The 14,618-nt window shown below is 42.1% G+C and overlaps 1 non-coding gene across 1 annotated transcript; it reads right to left on the bottom strand.

Moving 5' to 3' along the window:
- Window positions 1–3,654: 3,654 nt before the first annotated feature.
- On the bottom strand, window positions 3,655–3,726 carry TRNAC-ACA. Its single transcript has one exon. It is a non-coding gene; the product is annotated as a tRNA-Cys (tRNA).
- Window positions 3,727–14,618: the final 10,892 nt, after the last annotated feature.

Raw genomic sequence — 14,618 nt, 5'->3', positions numbered from 1 at the left:
CGAACGATGCGGGCCTAGCTCCGGGGGGGGGGAGGGGGCGGAGAGTGGACGGACGGCTGGTTGGGGATTGTAAAGACCAGCAACAACAGTCATAGCCATCGTTTATTGAGCGTCTATTAAGTGCCAAGCAGAATGCCGACAGTATTAACGCGATCGTTCAGCGTCTCTAGACCGACCGTGGCCTGGCCAGCAGTCCTCAGGTGACCCGGGAGAGAGGAGCTGGGCAGGAGACAAATAACCGGGGTGGCAGGACTCACTGGGGAAGGGCTGAGACTGAAGCAGGCTTTCCAACTGAGAAGGTGCCACCCGAGTATCTCGCTGAAGAGATAACGATGTGTGTTGCATCAGAAATCTAATTAGAGTTGTATTTCTGGCTAGACAGGCAGAGAGGGTGGGGAGAGTGGAGTTGGCTGTAAAGGGTATTCCTTCAGCGGGCATTTTGGGGGCACCTGTGATGGGCCTTTGGGGTACCAGATCCTGCTCTCAGGGAGCTTATGTCTTGTTCTGGCAATAACGGCAATAATAATGACAGCTAACATGGATGGATGTTTCTCACATAGGAAGCTCTGTTTAAGGACTATTGAAGTTTTACCATGATCCCAAAAATATAGGTACTATTATTCCCATCTTACAACTGAGGACACCAAGGCTGAAACTGAGTGTGACCTACCTAAAATGACATAAATAGTAAATGGGTGAGAAGGCTTTCGTGTCTAGACTTTAAGCTCTTAACCACGAAATCATACTGATGAGAATTTTATAGGCCATAAATCTTTGGGATTAGAGGCTCCTCTTTACGGAGAATAAAACAAAGTTACACAGTCACCGTGGCCCCTCCTGGAATCTGGGGCTGAGTACCTGAAGCTTATGCTCCATTAGCCTCATGATAAACCCACTTGCAATACAGATAAAAGCAAAACAACGAAAGGCACTGCATGTTAAAGCTTGATGAAGGAGATCGAGGTGGTGATTGGACTCTGAAAAGGACAGGTTTTGGTCTAGTGTGGCCTAAAGACAGCTTCCCACGCAGAATTTGGAACTGAACAACTACAACCAGTTGGTAGCTGTCATAACAGAATTATCATGCTTCTTATCTGTCCCAATATTAAAGAAGCAACCTTTGGAAAAAGAAAAGGAAGAAAGTGAACAAACTCCAGGTCTAAGATGATTCAGTTTCTCTCCTGTGTATGAAAGGAAGGCAGGAAGAACCTGGGTGGGGTGTGGGGGATTGTTCTTGATCTAGAGCTGCCCAGAGGTGGCTCCATGTTGACAAGTGAAGCGAAATCATTCTAGAAGTGGAAGCTGGTTTCAGATAGGAAGGGTGCCCTCGAGGGTCAGCAGAGCACAAAATGTTGTTTTAATTGGCATTTTTAGGGCAGGATTTTTTTTCCTGGTGTATGTGTGTGTGCTCAGTCGTGTCTGCTTCTTTGCAACCCCAGAGACTAGTCCAGCAGGTTCCTCTGTCTATGGAATTCTCCAGGCAAGAATACTAGAGTGGGTTGCCATTTCTTACTCCAGCCTTTTCCTGATAGCCCCTTCCCTTCTCAGTATAACTAAGGAGAAGATGCAAATATGCAGAAACAAAAAGTGACCTGCCTCTCCTCCCACGTCTTCCTACCCCTGGTGAAGTGACTAGTGGGTGTGGATTGGGAAATTAGCTTTCAACTATACTACAAGGCAAGCTGTCCCAGAGGTCATTGCCCAGAAAGGCTCAAAGACAAAATTAGGGTGTTGAAATCACGTGGCTAATTGAATCACTTTTAAAATGCAGAAGAAGAGATCAGGAGATGGATTAACACAAAGACTAGGATATAAGCAGATGGTATATTTTATGAAATACGCAGAGAACCTGTGCCTTTATCTCCTGTGTCAGTTTTCCTGTGTTGATGGTGGGATTATAAGGATCAGAGTTGAGGTTGATCCTGGCAGTCAGAGGGTACCTGGGGCCAGAGCAAGCACATATTTTCTCTATTGAGAGATAAGAAGTGAGGATGGCTGGCCAGTTCCAACTCACCAGTTAGCCTGATGAGCAGCTGTGGGATTTTATCGGCATTTCTCAGGCAGAGAACAAATGGAGGCTGTGTAGCTGTCACCAGTGGGTGGTCATTTGAAGCCTGCCTGAATATTGAGTGCTAATAAGCCTCATGAATATTTACTGTACCAAGAATATTTGATGCCTACTTGGACTTTCTGACATTTCCTCTCTACGTTCAGCTGATATATGCATTACTTAGTCTTACAAACTACTTGCTTTTATTTAATTTCATTTCTTCTCCTTATCATGTATGTTTCTCTTCTTTCCTTTGGCAGAATTGACTTCTTAACAAAGCAAACATATTACAATAGGTAATAATGAGAAAAAAAATAGCTAACACTTAACATAGAACTTACCTGTGCCAGGTACTGTTCAAAGCCCTTTTTATGTATTTATTGATTTAAGCCTCACAACAGTCACATACACGTAGGTACTGTTATCACCTCATTTTACAAAAGAGGAAATTGGTGCATATAAATGTGGAGTGACTTTACCAAACTCATACCACTTGTCAGTGATAGAATCTGCATCTAGGTAGAATCGCACCTACGTAGTCCGGCTCCAGGGCCCAGGCTCTTAATCAGTCCCTCTTCCTAGCATACGCAAACTCTTACAAACATGAATATTCACATATGGCAGCTTGGGGGATTTTATTTTAAGCCAGATGATGTCATCCAGTTTTCTCGCTGAGCGACATGGGACGCTATGGACCGTGCCTCACCTTGAAACGCCCCCTTTCCCTGATTTCTGTAATCTACAGCCTTGGGTTGTGCAGCTCCTCTCAGGCCACTTCAGGTTCCACTTCAGTTTTGTTTTTGGCCTTTCTTTCCTTCTTTTTTTCTGTGATTGCTCTCACCCCCACCCTTGGCTTTAATCCCGGAATATTTAATGATGCCCCCCAACCCCTATCTCCAGGGCCACTCCTCTCCTGGGTGCCAGACCCATGTGGCCAATTCCGGCAGGTTGTTTGTTTCACAGGCGCCCCTCTACCATCCCTCCCCCACTGGCTTTTACTTCTGGGTTCCCAAACTGCCCTGGGCTTCTCTGGTGGCTTAGATGGTAAAGAATCTGCCTGCAGTGCAGGAGACCTGGGTTTGATCCCTGGATTAGGAAGATCCGTTGGAGAAGGGAATGGCTACCCACTCCACTATTCTTGCTTGGAGAATTCCATGGACAGAGGAACCTGGCGGGTTACAGTCTCTGAGGTCGCAAAGAGTCAGACACATCTGTGCGATTGACACTTTCACTTTCAAACCATCATCCCCACCCAGTTGTACAAAGCGCTGTGCCTACCTCTCCCTTCACCCTAACCCCCACACCCAGCATATTAATTTCCTGTGCTGCTCTAACAAGCTACCATGAATGCAGTGAAGTAAAACAACAGAAATTTACTATCTTACATGTCTGTAAGTTGGAAATCCAAAGTGGGTTTCTCCAGGCTAGAATCAATGTGTCTGCAGGGCTGCATTGCACCTGTAGGCTTTGGGGTGAAAGTGAAAAGTGAAGTCGCTCAATCGTGTCCGACTCTTTGCGACCCCACGGACTACAGGCTTCTCCGTCCATGGGATTCTCCAGGCAAGAATACTGGAGTGGGTTGCCATTGTCTTCTCCAGGAGATCTTCCCTACCCAGGGATTGAACCTGGGTCTCCCGCATTGTAGGCAAACGCTTTACCGTCTGAGCCACCAGGGAAGTCCAATAGAATCCACGTTTTGGACTTCCCCAGCTTCTAGAGGCTTCTTGGCTCCTAGCCTCTTTCTCCCATCTCCACAGTGTATACATAACTCTCACCTCTGATTCAGCAGGCACACCGCCTCTTTTGACCCTTCTGCCTCCCTCTTATAAGAGCCCTTGTGATTACACTGGGCTCAGCTTCCTGGTCTGGGGTCATCTCTTCCTCTCATGAACCCTGACTTGATCATATCTCCAAAGTCCTTCTGACAATGGAAGGTAACAGAGTTGCAGGCTCCTGGGATTAGGACATGGACATCTCTAGGAGGCCATGGTTTTGCCTATCACCCAGTAAACACCAAGCCCTGTGGAGTCCACCTTTCAAATATTCCTGGAATTTGACCTCTTCTCTGTATTCCTGTGCTGTGCTCATCCATGAGGTTCTCTCCCCTCTGCCTTATGACAGTCACTTCTCTGGCCTCTCAGTGTTTTCTCACCCCAATCAATCTTCCCTATTTCAACCAAAGTAATCCTTAAGAACACGAGACAGTGTCATTTCTTTGCACTCCTTCAGGGTTGCCCAACACCATGGGGTACCTACCATTCACACTGTGTTGTGCCTCCTGGATGGGCTACCAGCAGACCTTAATTCTCTACTTAAAACTCATCCAAGTGATTAGGACTTTACATTTTCACTGCCAGGACCCAGGAACTCTGGTCAGGGGAACTAAAAACTCTGAAATCCCATAAGCTGTCTAGCTCAGCAAATAAATAAATACACCCTCCATCCATGGCCTCCTTTACTGTAACAAAGAGAGTCAAAAGCCCAGTAGTTAAATAGGATTATACTTTTTTTGTCTCATGTAGCAATCCACAAGTAGGCAGTCCATGATTGATAGTATGACCCCACCATGCACACAACACGGATTCCATGCTTGGTCCAGGTTGACCATTTCCAGCACATGGGCCAGGGAGAGGATAAGCTCTGGCACTTAAAGGGAAGCCCTCAAACTCTCATACTTGCACACATGCTGTCTATACATATCACCTTGGCTGTGATATGCTTGGAGCTGCATGTCCATATCTGAGTGCAAAGGAGGGAAACAGTTTCAGCTACGCAAGAAAGGGGGAAAGGATTCTGGGAGTCAAGGAGCAGTCTTCCACAGGAGAGAAAACAGTGTCACACAAGGGAAAAATGAAAGAAGGTAACTTAGATTGGAAGATAGGGAGGACCCTTTGAGGAATTAAGAGTAAACTGGACCTGAGGCATAAGTTGGAGATGACCAGGTGGAGAGCTCTGGGAAGACTTTTCCCCTAAGAAGGAGCTGCCTTGAGGCAGCAAAGAGCTAAGCTTAGGGAACTGGAGCAGAGAGAGTGGTGGCCTAAGGGGAAATGTCAAGAGATAAGGTTGGAGAAGTAGGCAAGAACCAGGGCAGGCAAGAACCTTGATGTGCTGGGCATCACAGCAAGCGTCTTGAATTTTAGTTCACATTCAGTGAGATCTGTTGAAGAATGCTTAGGAGATCTGACTTGTGCCTTTAAATCACTGCAGCTGCTACATGGAGAATGGTATGAAGAGGGCAGAAGTGGAAGTGAGACACAGTTGGAAAGGAGTTAGTGGGGAGGAGAGAGATTAGCAGTGTCTGGGGGCAGGGTGATGAGCAGTGGGGATGAAGAGAAGTGGATGGATTCGAGAGAGCGTGTTGGAAAGTGTCTCAGCACACTTGGCGATGTACTGGGTGTGGGAGGCAAGGGAAAGGAGGTGTAAGAATGACTCACAAGTTTCTGGCTCGAGCAACTGGGTGGATGGTGACAACCTTTAGAGAGAGGGAGAAGACCGTGGGAGGAGCAGGTTGGAGGGGAGAAAGGAAGAGCTCACATTTTGGCATAAGTTGGAGGAGCCTGTGAGACTTGCCAGTGGAGCTGTGAAGTAGTCAGTTAGGTCTGTGTTTACAAAACTCAGAAGAGAGGGTTGGACCTGGCAGTTATCAAAATCGATGTGCTATTTACAATCACAGGAATGAAGGGGTCACCATATACTAATAGAACCCCGAGAAAGGCCAACATTTACCAGTTGGTATGAGAGGAGGAAGGGCTTCCCAGGTGGCTCAATGGTTAAGAATCCACCTGCCAAGCAGGAGATGGAGGTTCGATCCCTGGGTCGGGAAGATCCCCTGGAGAAGGAAATTGCAACCCACTCTTGTATTCTTGCCTGGGAAATCCCATGGACAGAGGAGCTTGGCGCGCTGCAGTCCATGGGGTCTCAAAGAGTCGGACACAACTTAGTGTCTAAACAATTCAACAACAACATAGGAAGAGAAGCCAAGAAGGATTAGCCATAGAAGTAGGAGGAAACTCAGGAAGGTCTTCTAATTGTGGTCATCTTACTATAAATGGTAGTAAATCTATTGCAGTGGAGCAGAGTTAAACTCTGGTGATAGAAGGAAATATAAAATCCGGTCCCTTCCATCAGAGGCTTGTGAATTTACTAGCAAAGACCTGGCTATAAATAGATTGATTATAATAGAAGGTAGCATATGCTATGAGTGGTACACAGATTATCTTTTAAAAAGTATCACTTTCATTATTTCTGGCCTATTGCATAAAGTTTCAATCTTTAACTACCTTCAGTCAAATGCTAAATCTTGCCAACTTTATCTCCTTGGTATTTTATTAATATGTTTCATCTTATCCATCTGTACACACAGTACTCCAAGGCCCTAACGCAATAGTCTTCATAATTACTTTGCTGTTTCCATCCTTGCACATCAATCCAGTACAAACCAAAGCACCTAAAATGGATCTCAGTTATGTGATTTTTAAAAATATACTTATTTTGGGGAGTTCCCTGAGGGCCTCATGGTTAGGATTGCAGGCTTTCACTGTCATGGCCTGGGTTCAGTCCCTGATCAGGGGGCTGAGATCCTGGAAGCCATGTGGCATGGCTGAAACAAACATATATACAATTAAAAGTTATTAAAGTGGTGAATTTCATGTAATATTTTTTGCCATAATTTTAAAAAGTGAGTTTATAAAGCAACTAATATGAGAATTGATTTTAGAAGATATGTTGGCAAAGTTCATGGCAAAATTATCTTGTGTATACATTTTAGATTCTGCTGATATTATAAATTATACTCAAATCCCATCCTGAAAGAAAAAAAAAAACACAGAAATCAACATGAAAGAATATGTAATGGCAAAATATAGAACAATATGAGAAATAAAATACATAATAATATTGAATTTTAAGTGAAAGAATAAAATAAATATCCACGAGTCAACACTAATATAAATAAATGAATAAATAAGTCAGGAAGAAGGAAAACTTTTTTGTTCAAAAATTCCAATTCATAAATGTAGAAGTAATGAGGAAAATATAAAATCTCCATTAGAACATCACAATAATAACAGATCTAGCATGTAGAACAATGTTGAAAACGAATTGGGGGATTTACAGTATTTAATTTCTACACTTACTATAAACCTATGGTAATCAAGACATTGAGGTATTGGTATAAAGATATACAGACCAATGGAACAAAATGGAGAGCCCAGAAGTAAATTCACAGGCATATACAACTCATTTTCAACAAAGCTACAAAGGCAATTCGATAGAAAAAGAATAATCTTTTCAACATAGGTGCTAGAACAATTGGCTCTCTGTATTTAATAAGTGAACCTTGATTCATGTTGATGTATGACAGAAACCAATGCAATATTATAAAGCAATTAAAATGATTAAATTAAACTCATTTAATTTAAACATTGATAATTAAAAATAAAATAATTTTAAGTGAACCTTGACTTACCTGTTACCATACATAAAAATTAACTCAAAATTAATCATAGGCCTAAATATAATAGATAAAACATAAAACTTCAAGAAGAAAATGGGAGAAAACTATAGTTACATTTAATTTGGCAAGTTTTATTAAACAGAATACAAAAAAATACAAACTATAAAGAAAATAATCAATAAATTAGACTTCACCAAAATTAGGAACTTTGCTTTTCCAAACACAATGCTCTACAAATGGAAATACAAGATATAGATTGGGAAAAATTATTTTCAACCATATATCCAACAAATGACTTGCATCTAGAATATTTAAGAATTCTCACAACTCAATAATAAGACAAATAACTCAACTTTAAAATAGACAAAAGTTTTCAAAAGATACTTTACTAAGAAGGTATATCAATGGCAAATAAGCCCATGAAAAGATGGCCAATACTGCTAGTCATTATAGCAATGCTTTTAGTTGGGTGCAATTTTGCTCCTACACACCAGAGACATTTGGCAATATCTGGAGACATGTTTGAGTGTCACAGCTGAGGTGGAAAGTACTACTGGCATGTAGTGAGTAGAGGCCAGGGATGCCCCCTATAATTCCTGCAATGCACTGTGTAACCCCAAACACAAAGAATTGTTTGGTCCAAAATGTCACTAGTAATTGGGGCTTCCTAGGTGGCGCTGCAACCCACTCCAGTACTCTTGCCTGGAAAATCCCATGGACAGAGGAGCCTGGTAGGCTGCAGTCCATGGGGTCGCGAAGAGTCGGACACGACTGAGCGCCTTCACTTTCAGTTTTCACTTTCTTTCATTGGAGAAGAAAATGGCAACCCACTCCAGTGTTCTTGCCTGGAGAATCCCAGGGCCGGGGAGCCTGGTGGTCTGCCGTCTATGGGGTCGCACAGAGTCGCACACAACTGAAGCGACTTAGCAGCAGCAGGTGGCGCTAGTGATAAAGAACTTGCCTGCCAATGCACGAGATGCAAGAAACTCGGGTTTGACCCCGGAGTACGGAAGATGCCCTGGAGAAGGAAATGGGCCCCCACTCCAGTATTCTTGCCTGGAGAATCCTATGGACAGAGGAGATTGGCAGGCTATGGTCCATCGAATCGCAGAGTCAGACAAGACTGAAGCAACTTAGCAAACACACATACAAGTCATTATAATAAGGTTGAAAAATCCTGTTTTAGAGAACCGCAAATTAAAAACACCAGTGTACACGTTGTTGAATAGGCAAATAAGTAAGTAACATTAAAAATGAGCATACTAACTGTTGTAGAGTATGTGGAGAAACTAGAACCTCATACAAAGCTGCTGGGAATATAAAATCATTATAATACTTTGGAAAATAATTTGGCAGTTTCTTAAAAAGTCAATCATAAATTTACCCACAGTTATTCCACTCCTAGGTAGTTCCCTAAGAGAAATGAAGGCGTATGTTCACACAAATGTATGCAGAAGCTTTATTTGTAATAGCCGAGACCTGGAAACAACCTAAATGTCCATCATTTTGTGAATGGAGAAGCAGATTGTGGTTTTTGCATGCAGTGGGATTACTACTCAGCAACTAAAAGAAACAGACTAGAGATACATGCATTGATGAATATGTAAACATACTTGGATGAATATAAAAAATAATTATCGAGTGAAAGAAGGTAAACAGCCACCTATAAAAAAATGTTTTATAATTCCTTTTATAAAACTCTTAAAAATGCAAACATCCATAGGAACAGAAAGCAGATAGCTGACTGCCTGGGAATGGAGTTGGGCGGAGAAGGGAGGGAGAGAGGGAAAAATTATAAAGGGGTGTGAGGAAATTTTAGAGGATGATTAATATGCTCTTTACCTTGACTGTGGTGACTGTTTCAAGATGATTTATAAATGCTTATCAAAGTGTGAAAGTGAAAGCTGCTCAGTCACGTCTGACTCTTTGCGACCCCATGGACTATACGGACCATGGGATTCTCCAGGCCAAAATACTGGAGTGGGTAGCCATTCCCTTCTCCAGGGCTCTTCCCAACCCAGGGATCAAACCCAGGTCTCCTGCATTGCAGGCGGATTCTTTACCAGCTGAGCCACCAGGGACGCCCTTATCAAAGTATGCACTTTAAACAGGTGCAGCGGCTTGCATGTCAGTTATAGCTCAGCAAAGCTTAGCAGGCCTGGAGGTTGCAGCTCATGTTTGTGTCAGTGAGTAAAATCACCCCTTCCCTCCTAGACCACATCTTATTTCATAAGCCAAACATAACTCTGCAGTACTAGAATGAAAGGCAATCAGTACCTCAGAGTATTCTTGACTGCAAACACTCTGCCTAGTAGGAGTGACCTATACAGAAAGGCACCCTATACTTGGGTCCAAAGGACCCAAGATATTATACAGCAAATGAGGAAATTTCCCTCCCTTGCTATATAAAATTACTGTTTAATAATAAACTGTTACTAATAAGGACAATCCACGCATGTTAAGAAGCCAGAAAAGTACACGTAATTATACCCATCTTTCTCTGGAGAAGGAAATGGCAACCCACTCCAGTATTCTTGCCTGGAGAATCCCATGGACAGAGGAGCTTGGTAGGCTACAGTCCACGGGGTCACGAAGAGTTGGACACGACTGAGTGACTTCACTTTCACTTTCACTTTCCACATGCTTGCTAAAGCATTCTTCCAGAAGGTCTAGTCAATGCAATATGAAAATGAAAGATGGGTTATACATGTGGAAAAGGAAGAAACACAATCATAATATTTATACTGTTTGACTGTATACCTAGAAAATTTGGGAGAATCAAATTGAAGAATTATTAGAATTAATAATAGGTTTGTGTAATATGATAAGGTACAAAATTAATATACAGAAATCAGTATTTCCCAAATAGCACTTTAAAAACTAACACTATAGTAGGGGGAGGAAAATGACTCCATTCAGACAACATTTTCTCCATCCTGATGACTTCTTCTGAACAGTTTCCAAATCTTCTGTATCCTTCTTCAAGTGTTTTATTTGGGGGAAGGAATCAACTAAAATGTACTTATGGTCCTATGCCTTTCTGAAAAAGCTATCACTGTGGTATCCAAAGTGGTATCATTTCCTCTGGATTCAGTGTAAAGCCTTGGTTTCTACCTCGTTCAGTATTCTGCCTGCCACAGCCACGGCAGGGTCTGTCCTACCATTTCGGTATCTGGGAATTTACTAATCAATTGATTCGCACAAAATGTAAACACTGAATTTTTAAATACTGGTTATTTTTCTATATGATGATAGACACTTAATTCAGGAGAGTTGTGAAGGTAAAACAACGTATTTGTAAATAAGAAAGTGAAGTCTCTCAGTCGTGTCCGACTCTTTGTGACCCCGTGGACTGTAGTCCACCAGGCTCCTCCTTCCATGGGATTCTCCAGGCAAGAATACTGGAGGGGGTTGCCATTTCTTTCTCCAGGGGATCTTCCCGACCCAGGAATCAAACCCAGATCTCCCGCATTGCAGGCAGAGGCCTCTGAGCCACCAGGGAAGCAGTAATTATAGGTTTAGTTAAATAAAAAACAATGAAAGCAAAGACTTGTGTACTTACCAACTTGTGCAAATAGAATATACTACTTTTTCTACATGGCATTTTAAATATATCTCAAAGTAAAAGTATGAAACAATTAAAATATTTTTGGTTATTTAAAACCAAATAGGTTTTACTATTAAATACCCCAACTGTTTACTGTGGGACCCTGAGTTCTAAGGGAACTGAGTTCCCTCGCTGTGTGAAACTTTCTAGATATGAGAGTCTCTTATAAAATTAATGAACTGAGAATTGGTTATCTTTAAGACCTCTTTAGCTAAAAATTTTTGTAATTGCATTCTGTACATCTCAAGTGTTTTCATCTTTTAAAATATTATGCAGTAAGTGTTTCCCTTTAAAGCCGAAAGCAGCTCCATAGGTCAGGAGTTAGAGCACTGGTCTTGTAGTCAGAAGCCTTGTACTTTTCCTTTGTGTTGCTACTGTTGAACATTTGTTTGTAATATCAATATTCTTCTTTGTAACCTATTTTTAAAATGTTATTATATGGCACATGGGGAGTGTAAAAGGAACCATAATTCTATCTATCATCATTTAACTAGATTCAAAGTTGAGGTACTCTGTTAAATTTAATATTGCCAAAATAAAATAGGCAGAGGCCTCTTTACATTTACATTCTTAATACCAGGTCATTATTTTACTATTGACAGTATGTAAGTAACTTGGTGATTATTCGAATACTATTTGTTAGGCACTGAAAGTCCTGGTAAAGTCCTTCCTGAAACAAAGTAATGCAGAGCACAGAGAGAACAAGCACGGCATGAAGGTCCTAGCTGTCCCGGTGGAGAGGGCGTATTCACAGCCTGCTTCAAGAGCACATGTCACAGCTGACCCTCAAAGAGCATGAGCTTAGATTGTCTGAGGCCGTTTACGTGGGTTTTCTTCCAATAAATATCAGTTCATTTCAGTCGCTCAGTTGTGTCCGACTCTGCGACCCCATGAACCGCAGCACGCCAGGCCTCCCTGTCTATCACCAACTCCCAGAGTCCACCCAAACCCATGTCCATCGAGTCAGTGATGCCATCCAGCCATCTCATCCTCTGTCATCCCCTTCTCCTCTTGCCCCCAATCCCTCCCAGCATCAGGGTCTTTCCCAATGAGTCAGTTCTTCACATCAGGTGGCCAAAGTATTGGGGTTTCAGCTTCAGCATCGACTGATGCTTCCAAAGAACACCCAGGACTGATCTCCTTTAGGATGGACTGGTTGGATCTCCTTGCAGTCCAAGGGACTCTCAAGAGTCTTCTCCAATACCACAGTTCAAAAGCAAATTCTTGGGTGCTCAGCTTTCTTTATAGTCCAATTCTCACATCCAGACACAACCACTGGAAAAACCATGCTTTCACTAGACGGACCTTTGTTGGCAAAGTAATGTCTCTGCTTTTTAATATGCTGTCAAGGTTGGTCATAGCTTTTCTTTCAAGGAGCAAGTGTCTTTTAATTTCATGGCTGCAGTCACCATCTGAAGTGATTTTGGAGCCCAAGAAAATAAAGTCTCTCACTGTTTCCACTGTTTTCCCATCTATGTGCCATGAAGTGATGGGACCAGATGCCATGATCTTAGTTTTCTGAATGTTGAGGGTTTTTTTGTTTTTTAATCTTTTTCTTTTTTAAACTTATTTATTTTAATTGGAGGCTAATTACTTTACAATATTGTATTGGTTTTGCCATACATCATCATGAATCTGCCACGGGTGTACACGTGTTCCCCATCCTGAACCCCCTCCCACCTCCCTCCCCGTACCATCCCTCTGGGTCATCCCAGTGCACCAGCCCCAAGCATCCTTGTATCCTGCATTGAACCTGGACTGGCGATTCGTTTCTTATATTTAAGCCAACTTTTTCACTCTCCTCTTTCACTTTCATCAAGAGGCTCTTTAGTGCTTCGCTTTCTGCCATAAGGGCAGTGTCTTCTGCATATCTGAGATTATTGATATTTCTCCCTGCAACCTTGATTCCAGCTTGTGCTTCATCCAGCCCGACATTTTGCATGATGTACTCTGCATATAACTTAAATAAGCATGGTGACAATATACAGATTTGATATACTCCTTTCCCGATTTGGAACCAGTCTGTTGTTCCATGTCCAGTTCTAACTGTTGCTTCTTGACCTGCATACAGATTTCTCAGGAGAATACCAATACCAATAAATATAGTATCTGTGTTTTCATCTTATAGATCTTTAACTGTGAGGAAAAGTTTGTATTTGATTAAAGATTCTGAATTGTGGAATAAAAAAACTAGTATTTGAGCCCTTATTCTATCCAAAATGTTGTTCCTCCCCTCATGGTGAGTCACTTGTCAATTACTTTGTTTTTGAGGCAGAGATAACAGTACGTGGATTTTCAACTACACAAGTGGACAGCACCCTGAACCCTCTTCATTGTTCAAGGGTCAACCGTATTTGAGGAAAAATACTTGTCAATATTCAAGTGATCCTCCTTAAAATATTCTTCCATAATACCATGGGTAACACTCCTTTGTAGATAATGAGATATAGGAAACCAGCTCGTGTTTTAACACTCATGTCACATATTTGGAAGCATATTGATTCAATTGTTCATTCATTCAACCAATATTTACTAAGCACTTGTGCTTCCCTGATAGCTCAGTTGGTAAAGAGTCCACCTGCAATGCAGGGGACCCCAGTTCAATTCCTGGGTTGGGAAGATCCGCTGGAGAAGGGATAGGCTACCCACTCCAGGATTCTTGCACTTCCCTTGTCCCTCAGCTGGTAAAGAACCTGCCTGCAATGCAGGAGACCTGGGTTTGATCCCTGGGTTGGGAAGTTCCACTGGAGAAGGGAAAGGCTACCCACTTCAGTATTCTGGCCTGGAGAATTCCAAGGTCCATGGGGTTGCAAAGAGTCGGGCACAACTGAACGAATTTAATCTAATCTAATCTAAGCACTTACTTTGTGCCCCACACTGTTCTAGGTGCTAAGAACAGAGCCGAATAACAAAGTCCCTACTCCCATCAAGCTTACATTCCAGAGGGAAAATATAAGTTGTAGCCCAAATGTTAGCTTTTTCTTAAAGAAATATAGTATCAAGTTTTGTTTCACTGCTTTCCCTGAGTTATAAAAAGTAATTCTTGTTTATTGGAAACAAACAACAAAAAAGATGATACAGAAAAGGAAGATTCTTTTGTAATCCCACAGGTTGGCACAATTACCATGAATAGTTTGATATATTTACTTCAGTTCTGTTCAGTCACTCAGTCGTGTCCGACTCTTTGCGACCCCATGAATTGCAATACACCAGGCCTCCCTGTCCATCACCAACTCCTAGAGTTCACTCAAACTCATGTCCATTAAGTCAGTGATGCCATCCAGCCATCTTATCCTCTGTTGTCCCCTTCTCCTCCTGCTCCCAATCCCTCCCAGCATCAGAGTCTTTATACAGAGTGTAAAAAATTATTTTTAACTTACAAACTGCATTGCTTTTCTATGAAATGTTTTTTTCACTTGCCAACACAGTGTGCCATGAGTATGTTTTCATACAGTGCCTTTAGATGTAACTCTTCCTTTTTCTTGCATAATATACCATTCTATCAG

Source organism: Oryx dammah, unplaced genomic scaffold, assembly GCF_014754425.2.
Source record: "Oryx dammah isolate SB20612 unplaced genomic scaffold, SCBI_Odam_1.1 HiC_scaffold_27, whole genome shotgun sequence".
In the NCBI taxonomy this organism is placed as follows: domain Eukaryota; kingdom Metazoa; phylum Chordata; class Mammalia; order Artiodactyla; family Bovidae; genus Oryx; species Oryx dammah.
This window is presented reverse-complemented; position numbering and strand designations above follow the sequence as displayed.